Here is a 14,128-nt window from a genome sequence, read left to right on the forward strand (position 1 = left end):
CTGCAGCACCCGCAGAGCCCTCGCAGCGGTGCCAGCCAGCTGCGGAAAACTTGTAGGGAAAAGCCGAGGTAGGGCTGTGGCTACCATGCGCTGGGGACTCACGGAGCTGGTCGGGACAGGTAGAAGGCAGCTGCCCACCCTGCCGTAAGGACCTGCACCACGGCGGGGGGCACAGAAGGGGCAATATCACTTCTCCTCCAGCCTTCCTGAATTCAAACTCTTTCAAGATAGTTTTAACGACCTGCGGGCAATGAAGACAGTAGGAGCGTGAAGTAAGAGCAGCTGGGAGAGGAGATGCGGTTGGAGCTGGAGGCAGGGGCAGCCCAGACCCCTGCTCCGCCCCGGGCAGCCGAGTTCAGTCGCTGTCGCATTCCTGATGCGCCTTAACACCCTGTTTGCTGTTTCGGGTCCAGCTTTGTCTCCCTGCCCGGCCAGCTCGTGCCCTCATTGCGATTTCTTCACCAGTTTGAAGGGAGAAGAGTATCTGGCTATGCACAAATCTTCAAGGAATTAAAATCTCCGAGAAATCCTTGTTAACAAAAGACTGAAACAAAATAGGTGGGAAAAGAGGGTTCTTTTTAAAAAAAGTCATTTTCTCTGGGCACTGTCGCTAGCTTAATGCTGCTCCCATGCAGCAGGACGAGGCCACCGACCCTTTGGCATGACTGTGTGCTGGGATCCACGTTTCAAACATGCTTCACTACCGGTCCGACTGGTTTTTGTGATAATACTCCAAGCACGTTTGATTGATATTCAGTCTCCAGTTTCGGTGCCTGCGCGCGTTCAACCGCCTGTTCCCAACCCCCACGTCCCGCTCCCGGCGTCCCGCTGGCATCTCCTGCTCCCCCTCTACCCCATGGGGGCATCTCCGAGGGCTTCAGCTTGGCACAGGGGAAGCCGCTTTCTCCTCGCCCATCTCTTTGCAGTGACGTTTCATGAAATCCCACCTTCCACCGAGACCCTTTGCCTCACGCCCCCATTTATCACATCGCCTCCGCAACATCCCCTGCGGCGCTTCGAGGCATTTCGAGGCGACTGGCCCTGCATCGCGGCTGCCTCGGGGGAGTTTCCTGGGCGGCCAGAGTGGCTCCCAGGTGAGGGTGGCGTGGATGCTCGGCGAGCTGGCGGTATCGTGATACCTGAAATGGTGGGAAAGCTGAAGAAGGAAGGCTCGGCAGTGCCAAATGGTTGCCAGCCTCTTCCCAAGCTGCTGTAATAGAATATTTTTATAATTTTAGATCTTTTTATTTCTAATATTTTAAGATGTTAAATATTTGTAATATTTTTGATATTTTAATATTGTTACTATAATCTAAAATAATAGGTAAGAATATGAAAAATACAAAAATATTTAAAAGGTGAGAGGAGCAGCTGATGCATTGTTTTATTTCACATCGATCTGCACAAGCAGCATGAGGACGCGGGTCCTGGCCAGTGTTCATCAGTCTGCTCGCGGCTTTGCAGCCCTGCTGAAAACAAGGGCGTTTGGATGCATTTTTGGTTCTCAGAGGCTCAGATATTGACTTTATTTCTCACTGTCTTGTCTTAGGATCTGCAAAACATCCTTTGTTTTCTTTCTTTTAAATCCATCTTGTTTTGCATAGACATATCCTCCACTGCTGCTCGTGTTTGTTGGCCCGGCACTGGTGCGGAGGGTTCCTACCTTTGGGAGAACGTGCTGAAAAAATCCCTTAAGGCCCTGAATTGTGACGTAATCCAGCTACAAATCCCACCTGGAATCTGTCAGAAGCGACGAGCCCCAACATACCTCTGCTGAGCTCCTGCCGTGCCTTCAAAGTCCTCTGATCCTCTTCCGTGGAAACACGGCCATCAGATAAGGCTCAGCCCCTGCCAAAAAGCACGAAACATCTGCTTGGCTGCAGAGAGTGGGATTAGATGGAGGTAACCTTGCTCCTCACTTTTTATTTTTTTTGGGGGGGGGAACTGGCTCCTCATGCCTGTTCTCCCTTGCATGGTGGTGGGGTGGGGCTTTCACGGCGGTCCCCAAACCCCAAGGACGAGGTGCTGCCAAGCCCTTGGGGATAGTGGCACCGATGCATGGAAGGAGCAGGACTGGAGATGTGCCAGTTGGTGGAAGAACAATAAAATCTGGGACTAACCGAGTATTTGGATCCCACTGAAAACAAGAAACAGTTTTTATATTGCCGATCTTTTTTGCCACTTGAAAAGTTGCTCCCTAAATGCAATTTGAAGCACCTGGTTGTCCAGAAAAGCTCCTGGAGCTCCTCTGGGGGACCCCAACTTGGCAGCAGCCCAACGAAACGTGAGCCCCCCGCGCTGCCTGGGCACTGCTCGGCAGATGAAGGGTTAACTCTGGTCTTCGGGTGCCTTTAACTGTGAGCAAAACGCCCAAATCCTGCCAAACCTCGTTAGCCCATGAGCAGGGTGAAGGGCAACAACACTAATTGGAGTGACGGCCTCGCCGTGGCGGCCTCCGGAGCTGTGATAAATTAGCAGCGGCGCAATGAGGAGGTGCTGAGCTTTGCTGCCGTTAACAGGTGCTGGGCCCCCCCAGCAGCCCCCACCGCCCTGTCGCGCCGTGTGAGTGACCCTCTTGACCCGTCCACGGGGGCATTTCTCCCCCCAGCTGCCAGGAGAGATTTTGATCCGTCTGGAGCAGCTGCTGCTGGAAAAGCTGTGACTGGCAAGACCGAAACGTCTGTATTTTCACTTGAAGCCCAGGGGAGCGGAGCCCTGCTGCCCTGGCAGCCCTGGTGACCCTCACGGGGCCACCGCCGTTCCCCCCCTTGAGCAGCAGAACATCAAACTCCAGGGGCTTTGCATTAATCAAATTAGCGGGGTCAGGGAGGTGCGGGAGCAGGCAAAGGGCTGCCCCGTGTGCCCAAAGCCAGGACCGAGGCTGGGCTCGACTCGACCCCTGGCATCAGGTGAGCCCCTGCCCTCTCCCTCCACCGCTCCCGCTGTAAGCAGAGCTCGTTGTAAAACATTTGCCCGCTCCCCGTGCCCTGTTTCCCCAAGGATAAACCATCCTGAAAGGCCTTTCCTCCCTCCTGGGATGGTGGGGAACTGGGAGCCTTGTAAAAGAGCTCTTGGAGCAACCTGGGTGCAGGAAGGATGCTCTGCTGTGCGGGGAGGGGCGGCTGCTCCTGAGGTGGGATGCTTGTGGGGATGGAGGGATGCTCACAGGGAGGAAGGGCTGCTCCTGAGGATGGAGGGATGCTCACAGAGAAGAAGGGATGCTCCTGAGGATGAAGGGATGCTTGTGGGAAGGAAATGATGCTCATGGCAATAGAGAGATTCTCCCAGGGATGGAGGGATGCTGCCAAGGAGAGAGGGATGCTTTTGGGAATGAACGGGTGCTCGTGGGTTGGGAGGGATGCTCCCAAGGGCAGAGGGATGCTCCTGCTCATGGCAAGGAGCGTGGGACCCTAATAGAGCTTGAGCCCCCGCCTGCTGGGAGTGAGGACGCGAGCCCGGGCCTGCAGAGCTGCCGAGCGGTGTGAAGAGCGTTGCGGGACCAAACCGGGCAGGTTACAGGGTGTTACCGGAGAAGGTGCGACGTTAATCCGGTGTGAGGTCCTGAGCGGGTGATGCCCCCCCCAGCCCCCCGGGCGGCTGCTGCTGGCGGCAGTGCGGCAGGACGCCCCGCGGCTTCCCCACCCAGCCGCAGGGCAGAAACCCCTCCACCACCCCGGAAAAGGAAAAGTCCCGGGGAAATGTGAGGCCTCATCCCGGTGAGGCTGAGCCACCAGCTCAGGGCTGCGGGGCCGCCCCGAGCCCAGCTGGGATTTCTGATGCAACAGTGCCACCCCGTGCGCGTGCGAGCCCCGGGCTGACACCGGTAGCCCAAGTGGCCTTGGCTGGGACATGGATGGGTGACAGGCAGGATGGGGCCCACCGCCACAGCGGCTTGGTGGCACTGGGAGCAAAACGGGCAGGGCTGGGAGGCACGGCCATGGGCAGGGTGGCGGGGAAGGGGTGACGGCTGCGGCCCCGGGGGAATCACCCGATCCCGCTGCAGCTGGGATCCTGCAGATGCCAAAAACGTCTGTGGCTTGTAGGGACACGGCGGGAGCCAGGGAAACACGAAACGTGCGGGAATCACATCAGACTCGGTGCCTGCCGGGGCTGCAAAGGGGAGGTTTGTGCTGGTTGACGCTCCTGGACCACACGGTCCCCTCCTCTGCCCCGTGTCCTCCCCTGGAGGGGGGGTGGGGGCAGCACAGGGGAATGTCCCATCTCTGACCTTGTGGGAGGTGTCCCATGTCCCCAGCCCTGCCCTACCCCCTGGGAAGGACCAGCATCTCCCCAAGGAACCTCAGACGGGATGCTGGGGATAAGTCCCTTGTCACACTATTTGCACTGTTCAAGGCAGCAGCAACACACCTGCAATCCCACTGGCAGAGGAGCTACGGCCCAGCGAGGACGGCTGCGTGACGGGAGCGTCCCCAACACTTCAGGTACCAAAGACACCGCGATGGGCATCTCCCCGACACCCCAGGCACCCGAGGGCACCCCCAGGTGCAGCCCAGCTCGTGCCAGATGAGCACGAAGGAGGAGGGAGCAGAGTCACGTCCCCATTTTCAGCTCCCCAAAACTTCTTGTCGCAGGGGATTTCAGCCCACCACCACGACCCAACTCCCTCTGTGCCCATGCATCCCAGAAACCGTTTCAGGGCATCAAAGGTGGACAAGAAGCTTTTGGGACAGGATCCCACTGCCCCTGAGCATTTTTAGGGCCAGGCTTTGCTATTTTAGTACCCTCCAGGTGCATGCACACCTGAAGGCACGTGTGCAGATACATGAGCATGGCCACATACCCGTACGGTCCCATCAAGGCTGTTGGGAGGGTGCCCCACCATCCTAGAGGGCCCATATGGGATCACTGTGCCCCTCAGAGTGGTGGTGGGATTTCTTTGGATGTATAGTTGGAAGGAAGGAGACGGCCCCCCGGGCTGTGCAAATAAATGGAGAGCAGTGCTTTCGTGCTGCCAAATAACTAGGGGGGAGATGGTTTTGCAGCCGATCTCTGGCATGACGCATGCCCTCGGCAAGACTTGGGACACAGCCTCCCTCTGCTCGGATCAAAAAGGCTAATCCTCTGGGAATAATAGACATAAGCCTCTTAGCCGTCTGCGCTGTCAATGCCCGTCACTGATGAGCTGATTAAAATTGAGTGAAAAAGATTAAACTCACCCCTTCTGGGTACCCGGGAGCCACCTCGGTGGCAGGCGATGGAGAGGAGTTGCTCCTTGGTGGGCTCGGTGGCTTCGCTCCACCCAGTCTGTCTGTCTGGAGCAGGTCTGTCTGGACCTGGGTGCTCCATAGCCAGGAGGAACATTTCAAGCCTTCATAATCTCTGCAGATCCGCTCCCTGTACCACGCTGGGAGATCCCAGCAGCAACTGGTCCCTTTGAAGACGGTGGATTATCTGGGTCCAAGCCACCACCTGGAGCTGGAGGAAATGATGCCAGAAAAACCAGTTACAGGCAGAATTTCCTATAAAGGCGTCCCTGCCCTGGTCCTTGGGCAGCCCCAGGGGACATCCCCAGTGTGTCACTTCAGTGTGCGCTTGTACAAAGCAGCCATTGCCACTCTGGACCCGAGACCTGGCAAACATACCATGTCATAGCGGGAAAACACGGGAATCCCTCATATTTGAGAAATTTCTGCAGCTCCCCACTGAATTTGGACAAGGGTTGGTAGGGAAAGGGACCCTGATCATCCCAGAGCCACATCCCTGTTCCTGGGAAGCAAAGGGAGTGCATGAAAAGACATGGCGCAACCAAAGCCAACAGGATGGGGAATTTGGTCAAAAAAGAGGTTTTTTGAGTCCGAGCAAGCTACCAGCAGGATCTGAAATGTCACTTCACATCTGCAGCACACACAGGGTGGCATTGGAAAGCTCGGTCCTACCTGCCAGGCTGCCCATGGTCGCTCGGCTGCTCCTGCTCTGGTGAAAAACAGAGCCAAAGCTGATGCTCAGGCTCTGCACGCCTGCTTGCTTGTGCCTCTGGTTTCCCACTGATTCCATCCGTAATTTTCCTCTTTTGTCGCTTGTGGCTCTTTTCCAGGTCTCATCCATGACCTGCATTTCCTTCTGCAACTTTCTGTCAGAAGAAACAAAAATTCTATTAGTGGAGCCAGCTGCAAACGGGAAATGCGGATCAAAGCATGTGGGGTCTCCTGGTGATCCTCCTTCAGGGTGGAAGTTGGGATTTAACCCCATTTTTGGGGCGACCCCACCGTGGCTGGGTGTAGAGCCCCACCCGGCTGCTGTCATTGCACCTTTGGGATCATTTTTCTTCAGGTTTTACTGAATTCTTGGTTGGCCTTTGAGCAGGATCCTGCTGCTGGGCTCAGCAGAGCAAAGCTCCTCCGGCAGTGCCCCAGGGAGGTGACACCTCCTGCAAGCCACAAACTCTTAATGTTTAGTTGAATCTTCTACAGAACTGCATTAATCACCCACCTGAGCTGCACTAAATACCTGAGGGAGCAGTGGGGAAGGGGAGGGGAGGGAGAGGGAGAGGGAGGGGGAGAGGGAGGGGGAGGGGGAGAGGGAGAGGGAAGGTGAGGCAGAGAGAGAGGGAGGGAGAGAGGGAGGGGGAGGGGGAGGGGGAGAGGGAGAGGGAGAGGAAGGGGGAGGGGGAGAGGGAGGGGGAGGGGGAGAGGGAGAGGGAGAGAGAAGGTGAGGCAGAGAGAGAGGGAGGGGGAGAGGGAGGGGGAGGGGGAGGGGGAGGGGAGGACCCCAGATCCACCCTGGCCCAGCGCGCCCTGGCACACCCGTGGGCTGTACAGAGCACGCGTGCGCACACATCCCTGCCGCTGCGAGCTGTTCCGCGGGCGCCCAGTACAGCAGCTGTGGCCGGAGGGAGCGCAGCCCGTCTGGCATCTCCGGCCATGAGCTGCACCCCAAAAGCCGGTGTGCCCCCACTTTGGTCCCTTCCTCTCCAGACTGGTGTGTCCCACGTCTCTTATGTTCTCAGAGGGGGTTTAAGACTCCTTTTGGGAGTGCCTGTGGGGTTTCTCCCAGGAACGGGCAGAGATTCCGGGTGTTACACGGGAACGGGCAGAGATTCGGGGTGTTACACACGGGAACGGGCAGAGATTCGGGGTGTTACACACGGGAACGGGCAGAGATTCGGGGTGTTACACGGGAACGGGCAGAGATTCGGGGTGTTACACACGGGAACGGGCAGAGATTCGGGGTGCTGTAAGGGAACGGGCAGAGATTCGGGGTGTTACACGGGAACGGGCAGAGATTCGGGGTGTTACATGGGAACGGGCAGAGATTCGGGGTGTTACACACGGGAACGGGCAGAGATTCGGGGTGTTACACACGGGAACGGGCAGAGATTCGGGGTGTTACACGGGAACGGGCAGAGATTCGGGGTGTTACACACGGGAACGGGCAGAGATTCGGGGTGCTGTAAGGGAACGGGCAGAGATTCGGGGTGTTACACGGGAACGGGCAGAGATTCGGGGTGTTACATGGGAACGGGCAGAGATTCGGGGTGTTACACACGGGAACGGGCAGAGATTCGGGGTGCTGTAAGGGAACGGGCAGAGATTCGGGGTGTTACACGGGAACGGGCAGAGATTCGGGGTGTTACACACGGGAACGGGCAGAGATTCGGGGTGCTGTAAGGGAACGGGCAGAGATTCGGGGTGTTACACGGGAACGGGCAGAGATTCGGGGTGTTACACACGGGAACGGGCAGAGATTCGGGGTGCTGTAAGGGAACGGGCAGAGATTCGGGGTGTTACACGGGAACGGGCAGAGATTCGGGGTGTTACATGGGAACGGGCAGAGATTCGGGGTGTTACACACGGGAACGGGCAGAGATTCGGGGTGCTGTAAGGGAACGGGCAGAGATTCGGGGTGTTACACGGGAACGGGCAGAGATTCGGGGTGCTGCTTTGCCATGGCAGGAGAGAAGCAGCAGCTCCTCGTGCGCCCCCGCCGATCCCCCGCACGCGGTCCGGCTGCCAGGGGAGCCCCCCCAAACCCCCAAACTCCCCGCAGGGGGTTAGAGCCCGCGGCGGGCCAGACCCGGCTGGGGGTTATTGGGGGTGCATATAGATTAATGTACATCTACACCTATAGATCCGCGCCCCACCCCCCGCCTCCCTTTAGCACCCCCAAGCCCCTCCCCGGTCCCAAGCCCCTCCCAGGTCCCAAGACACCCCTCCGGTCCCAAGCTCCCCCCCCCCAGGACCCAGTCCCCCACCCCCCCATCCCCCAAGCCCCACCCAGGTCCTAGCCACCCCCCGGTCCCAAGCCCCCCCCCAGGTCGCAGATTCTCCCCCGCCCCGTCTCAAGCCCCCCCCCAGGTCCCAGCCACCCACCCCCCCAGGTCCCAAGGCCCCCCAAGGTCCGAGCCCCGCCCCCCCCCCCGGTCCCAGCACACCCCCGGTCCCAGCATCCCCCGGTCCTAAGCTCCCCCCAAGGTCCCTGCGCCCCCCCCGCCCCTTCCCACCCGCGGGGACCCAGCGCAGGACCCGCCACCAGATGGCACCGCGCCCCCACTGTTGGGGGCCGCTTCCCACAATGCAGCGAGCCGGGCCGGGGGCTCCGCACCGCTCCGCTCCGCTCCGCTCCGCTCCGCTCCGCGCAGCCCCCGCCGCCAGGTAAGCGCTGCCCCCCGCCCCGGCTGGGCTGGGCTGCTGGGGGGTCGGGGGTGTTTTGTTTTATTTTCTGTCATTTTCTCATATTTGAATGTATTTATTTTCTTTTGGGCTCTTTTAATTATTTTGATCGCTTGCGTAATTTGAATGTTCCTAATTATCTTCATGGATGTTTTTTTCTTTCTTTCTTTAATTATTTAATTTTACTTTCGACCCCCCCCCTTTGGCGCAGGAGGGGGCCACGGGCGCAGCCGGGGGGCAGCACCATCCCCGGGGTGGATCCCCGGGACCCATCACACCCCCACCCCACCCCCACCCCCTTTCCTTCTCCATCCCCGGGCTGGGGGTGACCCCGGGGCGGGGGGGGGGTGGATTTTCGGGGCTTGCCAAGCGGCAGTGGGGTGAGCCCTGAGGGCTGGGGCCGCCTTCTTGGGGCGGGGGTGTGTCACCCAGACCCCCGAAGTTTGGGGAAACTTGTGCCCGTGGCTCTGGGGTGGCATTGGCTCGTCCCGGCTGCTCCGGAATGGTGCACCATAAATCGGGTTTTAGTGTGAACGCGGCTGTTGGGAGAGCGGGCGGGAGCCCCTCGGCCCTGGGGGGAGCTGCTTCCAGTTTGGCAGTTTGGGCCATGGGGGGCACAAGGAAAACTGGATCCTTTGAAAGGGGATTTGAACCGCAAGGAGAAATCCCGGCCGGGAAGGAGAGCCTGGGGTGGCCGGAGGGGAGATGAGTGGCCCCCGAAAGCAGAGGGGTGACTTTGGGTTCCCCATAGAGGGGGAGCTCAGGGGTCCCGGTGCGCCCGTTGCTGCTGTTTTAGTGGTACCTCAGCACCGTTTGTCTACGGCTGCGTTGACTCCTGGTTCTGGGATGCAAACCGGGAGAGCAGAAGGGCTCAGAGAAGTCAGGACACCCTGGTCTGGCTTCCTTGTCCAGTTCTGCCTTTGAGTGATGGGTCTGGAGGTGCTTGGGACTCCCCAGCACCCTCAAATTGTGCTTTGGGGCAGTGGATTGGTTAAAATTCTGAGTTTTGCACAAAAACCCCCAGCCAGAGCAGCATTAAAGAAATTTTTCTGTGCCAGGGATGGAAGCTGGGCACGGGCTGAAGCAAGTAAACTTGTATTTCATTGTGCTGAGATGGGGTTTCTTTGATTTCCACTCTGCTCGGGGCAGTCTGGCCTCCCTATGGCCACAGATGTTTCCAGGTCCAGCCTTCACCTTCAAAGAGCATCTCGGTGGCCGAGCAAAAAAACTTCTGCTCCTTTCTGCAAACCTTGCGCACTGTGGAGGCTGCTCTGTCTTCTGGCTCCCGTCTGCTCATCCTTCGGGGGTTTCTCCTCTCGGTTGCTGCGGGGAGGGGTTTTTGGCAGGGTTTCCCCTCCAGCCCCATCACCACAGAGCAGCTCAGGACCAGGCAGAGCGATGCTGCAGCTGGGGAAAGCCGAGCATGGCTGACCCGCCAGCGGCTCTGCATCAGCTGGAGCTGCACGCTCTGCCCAGGGGTGCCTGCTGGCTCCGGCTCAGCGGGCAAAGGATGCTGTAAATGAGGGAAGCCAGTGGTAGTTTGGTCCCTGGAAGGGGTGTTTAAAAAAAAAAAAAAAAAAGTGCTGAGGTGTTTCTCTGCCTGTCCCCACCGCTGCTGACCTGGCCGGGTCTGGGAGCTGGAGCCCAGACACATCCCAGTGAGCCCGGGAATGTGCCTCCCCAATGCGGGAACCAAGAGGCAAGGGGGCTTCAGGGCTGGAGGCGCCGGTACCTGTTATTTATAGGGGGCTGTAATGTTCCCAGTTGCTGTGTGGAAACCTTGAACAAGAGCCTTCTCCTTGCTGGAACAGCCTGTGCAGTCTCAGTGATGCAGGATGCGCACCGTGTATGTGCGGGAGCAGCAGGGTCAAGGCACGGGACGCGTGAGGAAACCCAGAGGGATGGCAAAGACCAGGGATGCTGGGGAAAGCAGGGTATTAGTGTTAAAAAAAAAAAAAAAAAGAAAAAAAGAAAATAGAAGATCAAAATTAAATGATGTGTCATGCCTTGACATGCTCTTCCAAAATAAATAAATAAATGAGGGAGGACATGAGTCCCATAGTGATGGGCCGGGGGGAGCCTGTGGCTTCTTTGCTGCAATGATGCCAGTGCGGAACCTACAGCTGAGACTTAAAATCAGTGTAGTTCATTAAACGTATTCCATCGTCTTATCAGAAAGCAGATAAAACGTAGGTGCCAACATCTATAGCGCATGCAAAATGTTGTTACATCAGGAGAGAGGGACGATTTTTACACACTGCGCAGGATCCCATCCATTAGTCATAATATTTCCAGCACGCAGAGGTGGTTTTTCACTGTGCAGTGCACTCACATTTCCATATAAACGAATGCATGGGAAGTAAAATTGGAGGTGACACGAAGGAATGGAGAAAACGGGGAGGAGGCCCCAGCAGGACCCTTGTTCTCCAAGAGGGACCTCTGCCTTCAGTCCTGATTTCCCAGCATTTGTGGCCAGTGTAAGTGATGCTTTCTTTTCTCTGATACATTTTTGACTTTTTTATACCAGTCTTCATGCTTTGGGGGGAGGGAGGATGGAAATGTAATCATCTCTGTTGAAAAGTTTGACATTTCGTAGCAGGTAAAGACATACACAGAACATGGTGGCTGTCCCATGGGGTGGACACAGCTGCTGACTGCTCCCACCCAGGGATGGCTCTTTCTGGATTTGCCATTTCTTTGATTTCTTTGATTTCTTTCCCAAACATCCGCTGGCTTTTCCCAGAGAGGAGGTTTTGGGATGTCCAGTATGGGGCGGTATGGCTGGGGCAGAAGGAGATGGTGGCATCTTGCCCAGCTGCTCTCTCGGCTGCATGCCACCTCCCTGCCCTTTCCATATTCCCCTGGAAAAACGAGAGGGTTTGCCACAGAACGTGGCCTGGGGATGTGTTTTTCCGCCAAAATGGGTCTGAACCTGCCCAGTCCTGCTGCAAAATCTTCAGCTGCTTGCGTGGACCTTCCTTTAGAAATAAAGGCACTTAAACTGTTCTTCCCGCATAAAAAGTAGTGTAAGTGTCTGGGGACTCTCACTGGGTTGCATTCATGATGGTTAGCGGATGGCTTTCTTCTTCTTAATAAGGCAGTGTTTATGGTAAGAAATAAATAGAAATGCCTAAATTAATGTATTCAGTAAATAACACTAATGAGTATTTGCCCTGCCCTGGGGCTGTTGAGGGGTGAACTCCGTGGGAGCCTTGGCTGGAGGTTGGAGCTGTCAGAGCCTGCAGCAGCCCAGACGTGGGAGTGGAGGGGCTTGCCGAGGAGCTGGGAGCCCTGACCTGGGCATCCCAGCCTCACATGGGGATCATTTGCTCACCAGCCAAACGGCTGGTGCGGCGAGGTGCGCATCCAGCTCTCGGCGGGAGCTGGCAGCAAAGCAGTGCTCGCATTCGGTCTGATCTGGCTGGGAGGTGGAAGCATGTCCTGGTGCCAAATGAGGAGAAACTCCTTATTTCTGCAAATGCAGAAGAAGGAGGAATCTCTTCCAGTGATGTAAAGGGGCTGAGAGGAGGCCAAAGGGGTGATGAAAAAGCACAAGAGGGGTGCACGTTGTTCAGGACCCCTATCAACCCTGACCCACCTCCAGTGTGGCCTTAGGAACAAACTGATTCACCTGCAGAGAGTGCTACGGATGACATTGGACTTGTCCTCCCACCTCCTCGTGGGATTCCTTCAGTGAGGCTTCCCGGGATCAACTTTAAGCCATCTGCCAGCACTGACCCTAGTGAAGTGGCGGCAGAGAGCAAAGAAACCACCTGGGAATTGCTTTGCTTCTTGGACTGGCTTTGCTAGCTTGAAACCAAGTCTGTCCCCGTGAGCTGGGGCCGGGGAGGTCACACGCTGGGTTGTAGGGCAGATATAAACACTGTTATTTAGCAGTGTGTGAGGATCAAGTAATTAAATAATCAGAAAGCTATTAAAAGACATCATAAAGCGAAGGTGGCAGGCACTAAATGCTGCTGCGCCTTTGCAGTGGTCTCTGCCTGGCTCTGTGCTACGGGTTTGCATAAGCTTCTTGCAGGGAGCATGTTTTGCTACAGTCTCGTCCAACCTTTTGAAGATGCTGTATAAAAATGGTAGAAAAAATGATGTTCCTGGATGCCTTGAGTGCCGCTGGCCTCATGCTCTGTGGTGCTGTCCTGGGCTTTCACTAAGAAGTTCTGGCTCTGGCATCGGTTTGCAAATCTGAGTGCGTGGCACACAAACACCGTTCCCCGAGCCTGGGGATTTGCTAGAGAATTACTAACACTGGTAAAAAGGTGAGGAAATGTCAACGTGTTTGTATTTGAAAAGCGGGTCCATAGAAGAATCCCGTGGGGACACACGTGCCAGCCTCAATTGGAAGGTTTGGCCACGTATGTCAGTGGTGGGATCAGGGCCAATACTTTGCATATCCATCACTTTCAGCGTATTTTCTTTTACTTGGCTGGCACCATAGAGGTTTCTTACAGCCAGAAATGAGAAAACTCTAAAAAAAAAAGCCCAAGCAATTCTTTCTCTCCTAGCTTTCATTTCACAGTTCACCTTTCTTTTTGGCTGTAATTTCTGCTGGGGCCTCTGGCTTCCTAGAGAAAGGGGAAAAAAAAAGGAAGCAGGTGTTTAATAATAGATCAAAAACGAGATTAAGCAGTAAGTCAGCCCTCCCCTACATTCTCCCTTCCCAAAAAGCAACCAAAGAAATTGCAAATCGTCTTGAAAAGAGGGAGTGAAAACAGTGAAGATCAAACCTGATGTTAAGTATAGATGAGGTGTTTATATTTTATTTAATGACTGTATACTGCCACCCTCCTAGAAAAGCTGCCCTCCCCTGAATTTCTGTACATGATTAATAAAACAGTAGAGATGAACTGGAACGGGGGAAATTCAGTGAGTATTGAGCTCCAAAGGTGAACGCAATGGGCGTCGTTAGCAGGCGCAGGCAGGGTTGCTGCTTGGTCTGCGCGCTCCTGATGATATTGGTGGCAGCTGTAGTGGGAGGTAGCTCCCAAAACCCAGAAGAGTTAACGGGATGCTGTTTGTTGTCCACCCCTGATGACTCTTTGAATCAGTTTTGAGCACGTTTGGCAGAGCACCGTGGTCTCGGAGGGAAGGGAGCTCAGTGGCCTTTGTGTAAGATGCACAGGGGCTGGCAGAAGTGCCGCGGTGGAGGGAAGAGGTGAGCTCATGCGTTAGTCACCAGCCAAGCTCCCCGGGAAGAGCCTTTCGGCATGCCTCAGCCTGGGAGAGCGATCCGTCAGGGCTTGCGCTTGGTGAGACGTGACTTCCCTGGAAAGGAGGCTCAGCCCTGGCACGGGGCGTTGAGGCTGTCAACCCCAGGCCTGTTCTTGTTTGCTGTAAATCCTCGGGCTCCTTCAGGTCTTGGTTTTGGTGGGGCCATTGCTACAGGCCAGGTGGGAGGGCAGGAGCTGCCTCAGCAGCCTGTAGGGATGCCCACCTCCCGGCTCATCCCAAAGGTCTCCAGAGGCAGTGTGGACATCAGG

The 14,128-nt window shown here is 56.3% G+C and overlaps 1 long non-coding RNA gene across 1 annotated transcript; it reads right to left on the reverse strand.

Annotated features, from left to right (window-relative positions):
• Positions 1 to 1,436: 1,436 nt before the first annotated feature.
• Positions 1,437 to 6,088, reverse strand: LOC114011927 (uncharacterized). Its single transcript, XR_003554071.2, has 3 exons — positions 5,898 to 6,088; positions 5,178 to 5,436; positions 1,437 to 1,848 (listed from the first exon to the last, which is right to left on the reverse strand). It is a non-coding gene; the product is annotated as an uncharacterized LOC114011927 (long non-coding RNA).
• Positions 6,089 to 14,128: the final 8,040 nt, after the last annotated feature.

The sequence above is a fragment of the Falco peregrinus genome, chromosome 7 (assembly GCF_023634155.1).
Source record: "Falco peregrinus isolate bFalPer1 chromosome 7, bFalPer1.pri, whole genome shotgun sequence".
Taxonomy (NCBI): domain Eukaryota; kingdom Metazoa; phylum Chordata; class Aves; order Falconiformes; family Falconidae; genus Falco; species Falco peregrinus.